We start from the raw sequence: 6111 nt of genomic DNA on the forward strand, positions 1-6111 counted from the left end.
GGGAAAACCTGATACCCCTGTGTCTACCCCAGTGCTTAGAACAGTGCTCTGCACATAGTAAGCGCTTAACAAATACCAACATTATTATTATATATATATGTATGTATAGTGTTGAGGCATTGCTCATTTTGCTGCAAGGATTCATTTGATCTCTCACTCATTTTCATTGAAACAGTCTTGTAGACATCACCTAGCTAAGGCTAGTGTCTTGATGGCTTCCTAGCAAGCAGTGCTACAGCCCATTCACTTTTATGTTGGAGCCTGTAATCAGTCAATCAATCAATCAATCAATGGTATGTACTGAGTGCTTACTGTGTGCAGAGCACTATACTTTGCGCTTGCGAGAGTATAATACAACAAAGTTGGTAGGTGCGGTCCTTGACCACAAGGAGCTTACAGTCTACAGTCTGTAGAGGGGGTTCCTGGTTCCATCATAACTCCACACTGTATCATGGTGTGATATAGGGATCTGAAGAACAATTGGATCATGTCAGTCACACATGAAGCAGTGCTGAACTGACCACATTCTGAGACACATCAAGGTCACAATGGAGTCTTTCAAAAAACAGTCCCCAAACCAAGATGGCTCAATAGTAAATTTCTTGAGAGCAAAAAGAATCTACTACAGGCTCTGCAGCTACATGACAGCAGCCCTGGTTCACGTGCACAACCATTTCTTCTGACACCACATCCCACTGAATGCAGACAGGCGTCTATTGTCAGAAGAACGTTCCCTAATTCTATCGTCGCGTTCTAGCCAAAGCGCATAATGAAAATATGCATTCTGGCTGAACTGAGTGCACTTACAAATGGAGAATTAAGACCAGAGAACCAACTCCAGCCAGAGCAGTGCTTCATGAACTCATAATGGGAATCCAGAAGAGCGTGAGTAACTGAGATGAACAATCATCCAAATACTTCATTTTAGCCAGTAGTTCCAACCTCCTCCCAGACCAAGTTTTGATCCTGGGCTGCATACAAGCGGCCAAATTGGCTGATGCGAATTTCTCTTCTTTCCTTTTCATCGTCCTCCCTCTGCTGGAGGTGCTAGTGAGCAATGGAATGCCTCAAAGTCAAGAGAGCAGAAAGGAGAAGAAGCAGAAGTCAGCGACCTGGATAATCCACAAACTGGATCATCAACTCCTGTATAACTGAGACTTGACTGTTTTTCCAACTAATGGAAAGTTTTGCTTACCAGCCAGGAAAAGGGATGGAGTGGAGGCAATGAGTTTGAGGTTATTTCTCTTTTCTCTCTGAAGCTCCCGTTTACAGGAATCAGAGCCACACAGGTGAACTGGAGAATAGGCTCTTTTTGAATGGTCTGAAAGATATTCCCAGAAGCAGCACAGATTAGAAATGGAAAGTACACATCGGTTATGGAGAGTGGAGAGAGCTTCCTTCAGAACTGTTTACAACACTGTACTCCTTAAATATACATGTCCGTAGGTTAAAACCTTCTAATTATATTAGGAACATTTCAAATAAGAAGCCTTTAATAAAGGGAAACACATGGTGCTATTTAATCTACAAGTGCAGAATATATTAAAATAATTTCAAATGTATGAGCCAAATATAAAGAGCATTTCAAAAATCACAAACAGCACTTTGTAACGGATAGATGGATATTGCAATGAACGGGTTCTTTAAAAAAATAGCCAAATTGAGATGGTAAGAACTACAAATTCATCATAGTGGAGCCTTGTCCTCAAGAGGTTCTAAGGAAAGGGAGCAAAGTTAGTTACTGGAAGTGGGAGTTGGCGGAAACCTAGGTGGAAATGGGAAACGTAGCTCTGATCTGTTTGTGAGTCAGGAGAGTTGACTGATTAAGAGCCCTGGCCTAGGAGACTAGGTTTATACCTCTGGATCCATCACTGACAAAGTGGGAAACCTGGCATAAATCATGAGAAGCAACATGGCGTAGGGGGTACAGCACAGACCTGGGAGTCAGAAAGCCATGAGTTCTAATCCCGCCTCTGCTGTCTGCTGTGTGACCTTGGCCAAGTCACTTCACTTCTCTTTGCCTCAGTTCCCTCAACTGTAAAATGGGGATTGAGACTTTGAGCCCCACTTGGGACAGGGACTGTGTCCAACACGATTTGCTTAGATCCACCCCTGCGCTTAGTACAGTGCCTGGCACATAGTAAGCACTTAACAAATGCCATTATTATTATTATTATAAATCACTTAAGTGCTCTGTGCCCCAGATCCCCCAACATGTAGAATGGAGGAAGGAAGTAACCCCCAGCACTTCCACTTTTCTCAAGGATAAATTTCACATTTCAAAGGTGTGAGGGTAAATTGAGGAAAGTGAAAGGATCCAAAGAGTGGTGAGGACCCTCAGGTGAGGGGAATAGGGAAAAATGGACCCCAGAGAGCTAAGAAAATTGCTGGACTGTTAACAGCCATAGAACAAGGCAAGCTCCCATTGTAGTACTCGCTATATATACAGTGCCATGTATGAGGCCCTGCTGAATCCAGACATATGCACGTGGTCAGAAGAACTTTTCCTAATTCTGCCATCATGTTCTAGTCAAAACTTGTAGTGAAAAAACATGTTCCAGCAGACCTGAGTATATATGATATTTGCACAGTATTTTAGGGAAATGAGGGGTATATACCAAAAGAGTAGAATGAAAAATGCTGGCAGAAACCAAATGCTTTAATTATTAATCTGGCTGATGCCTCTGGAATATTTTAGATAAAAATATCATTTAAATCAAATGGGAAAATGGAAGTGAGACAATAGATCCACTAGACTGTAAGCTCCTTGAGGTCAGGGACCATGTCTACCAACTCATATAGTTATGTACTCTGCCAAGTAGTTAGTACAATGCTCTGCACACAATAAGCATTCAATAAATACTAACGATTGATCTGTACTCTTGGGGCACTAGAAAAACCCAGAGTTATATGGTTATCATTGTTATTGATTATATTTCTCAAATTGATCTGCTCTTCATTCCATATGAAAAATACTGGAAATAGCCAAGACTGTATTAATCTACTGCTGAAACTCAAGCCTCCTGCTTGTATGGCAGGTATCCAGAAGTACAGCTTTCTAAATTGAAACTGGCATGCAGTGAATCTCCGGTTCAATCAAACGTTTAGCTGGTGTAAGAAGAGGCACCCCTTCAATATACTTCAGAAGAGGGAAAGCTGCTCATTTCAGAGAGTTCATGGTTTTCATGGGATCGTGTCTTCCAACTATATTGTACTGTACTCTCTCAAGAGCTTCCTGCAGAAACGATCTGGGCATGTCACTCCCCTTCTTAAACAACTCCAGTGGTTGCCTATCCACCTCTGCTCCAAACAAAAACTCCTCACTCTAGGCTTCAAGGCTCTACATCACCTCGCCCCTTCCTACCTCTCCTCCCTACTCTCTTTCTACCGCCCACCCCGCAGGCTCCGCTCCTCTGCCGCCCACCTCCTCACCGTCCCTCGGTCTTGCCTATCCCACCGTCGACCCCTGGGCCACGTCCTCCCGCGGTCCTGGAACGCCCTCCCTCCTCACCTCCACCAAACTGATTCTCTTCCCCTCTTCAAAACCCTACTTAAAACTCACCTCCTCCAAGAGGCCTTCACAGACTGAGCTCCTCTTCTCCCTCTTCTCCCTCTACCACCCCCCCTTCACCTCTCCGCAGCTTAACCCTCTTTTCCCCCATTTCCCTCTGCTCCTCCCCCTCTCCCTTCCCATCCCCTCAGCACTGTACTCGTCCGCTCAACTGTATATATTTTCATTACCCTATTTATTTTGTTAATGAAATGTACATCGCCTTGATTCTATTTAGTTGCCATTGTTTTTACAAGATGTTCTTCCCCCTGACTCTATTTATTGCCATTGTTCTTGTCTGTCCGTCTCCCCCGATTAGACTGTAAGCCCGTCAAACGGCAGGGACTGTCTCTATCTGTTGCCAACTTGTTCATTCCAAGCACTTAGTACAGTGCTCTGCACATAGTAAGCGCTCAATAAATACTATTGAATGAATGAAAGAGCTTAGTACAATGTTCTGCCCACAGTAAGCGCTCAATAAATACCATTGATTGATTGATTGATTTGCCATGCTGGGAATTCCCACCCTTGCTATAACACAGCCCCACCTAAAGAAGGGCCCTGGGATTTTGACCCTGTAGACAATTCCAGAGCGGGGTTTCACTCTATCTTCGTGTTTCTATGTCTATCCTGTTTCCACTATTAGACTTCCTGCCTTCGCCGCTCTTAACCATCAACAGCACCTAGCAGAGAACTGTGCACACGGTAGGTTTCAACAAAAACTGATGGTGATGCCGATGATGGGCTGTGATATGTTCTCTTCGTATTCCAGTAAAGAGAAAATCATGAAAACTCCTAGTTCAAGAGTACAGCCAGAAGCATTGCTGTGTCCAAACTTCCCAGGGAGGACCTCAATTAAACTGAGCTATCAAGTAATCAATCAGCCAATGGCTTTTACTGAGAATTTACTGTGCGTGGAGCACTGTACTAGGCACTTAGAAAAGTGCAATTTGAGAGAGTTGGTTGACAGGATCCCTGCCCTCAAGGAGTTTACAGTCTACTGGCAAAAGTAAAGTGACCATATTTTGGGATAGCCGAAGCAGGTTGGGGATGGTTCAAAAGACACATAAGAATACACAAACACGTACACCAAGCACTCAGCCAGCCTCTGCTGTCATCAACTGCCACTACTGCAGCTGGTACCACATCACTGAGCCCGCCACTGAACACCATGTTATGACAGTGTCCACCATGGCCAGAAACTCATCAGAGAGATGGTGCCAAAAACCTCAAGAAAATGGCCCAGGAAGAATTAAGCAATTACGGCTGCTGCTCCTGAAGAGGAGGCGGAGAAGGGAAAGTAGTAAGAAGAGGAGAGAGGGAAGATAAAGGAAGAGGAAATTAGACAACCCCCCCCTACTCCTTCGTTCTCTGCGGCTGAGCTGCTTCCACTACCGGCACTGCAACTTTTTATTTTAATGGCATTTGTTAAGCACTTACAATGTGCCAACAGCATAGTAAGCATTGGGGTAGAAAGAACCAAATCAGGAGAAAAAAAGTATTTCCAGGCAGTAAGAATCCCAGCTACCCCACTCAGAATCATACCTGGAGAGTTTCCAGTACTCTAGCAGTCTTGGCTATAGGAGGGAGAATCAAGCAGAGGCCTACCCATTCCATTCCATTCCTAGCTTGGGCAGTGGCTAGTGAATGGAAGGCAATCTGCTACAAGTCAAAACTTACCGTGCTGGGCAACAGCAGCTTGGGAGAGAGTAGAGGGCGGAGACTCAAGCTACATGGGGCTCACAGTCTTATTCCTCATTTTACAGATGGGACAGCTGAGGCACAGAGAAGTGAAGTGATTTGCACAAGATCATACAGCAGACAAGTGGTGGAGTGAGATTAGAACGCAGGTCCTTCAGACTCCCAGGGCTATGCTCTATCTACTAGGCCATGCTGCTTCTCAACTATCAGATCCCCTTCCCATCATCCTGGTCAAAAAAGCAAGACCTTAATGGGCCCAATAAAAACATGTTGATGATGATGATGATGATGATGATGATGAGGCTTCTCGGATTGTGAGATGGAATGTCAAAAGATGTGACCACCCTATTAACATGAGGATCTTGTTTTGTTCTGTTCTGTTTTGTTGTCTGTCTCCCCTGTTTAGACTGTGAGCCCATTGTTGGGCAAGGATTGTCTCTATCTGTTGACGAATTGTACATTCCAAGCATTAGTACATTAATACAGTGCTCTGCACATAGTAAGCGCTCAATAAATACGATTGAATGAATGAATGAATGAATGAATGAATGAATGAATGAATCTTATGAAAATAGAGGAGATTGCTTGGCAGAGGTCCTGAAATCCAAAGATGTGACTCAGATCTCATAGCCTGAGTACCTTTTATGCTGTCAAGTCATTTCTGACCCATAGCCACTCCATGAACACATCTCTCCCAGAATGTCCCACCTCTACCTACAATCATTCCGGTAGTGTATCCATAGAGTTTTCTTGGTAAAAATACAGAAGCGATTTACCATTGCCTTCTTCTATGCAGTAAACTTGAGTCTCTGCCCTCAACTCTCTCTCAAGCCGCTGTTGCCCAGCACCGGTAGGTTTTG

At 44.1% G+C, this 6111-nt stretch overlaps 1 long non-coding RNA gene and 1 other non-coding gene across 2 annotated transcripts; both read left to right on the forward strand.

Moving 5' to 3' along the window:
- The first annotated feature begins 766 nt into the window (after window positions 1-766).
- LOC120638064 lies at window positions 767-1527 on the forward strand. The gene is made up of 2 exons (XR_005659528.1): window positions 767-885; window positions 1052-1527. It is a non-coding gene; the product is annotated as an uncharacterized LOC120638064 (long non-coding RNA).
- A 3550-nt stretch (window positions 1528-5077) lies between these two features.
- On the forward strand, window positions 5078-5220 carry LOC114806658. Its single transcript, XR_003754720.1, has one exon. It is a non-coding gene; the product is annotated as a small nucleolar RNA SNORA7 (small nucleolar RNA).
- Window positions 5221-6111: the final 891 nt, after the last annotated feature.

Source organism: Ornithorhynchus anatinus, chromosome X1, assembly GCF_004115215.2.
Source record: "Ornithorhynchus anatinus isolate Pmale09 chromosome X1, mOrnAna1.pri.v4, whole genome shotgun sequence".
NCBI classification, from domain to species: Eukaryota; Metazoa; Chordata; class Mammalia; order Monotremata; family Ornithorhynchidae; genus Ornithorhynchus; species Ornithorhynchus anatinus.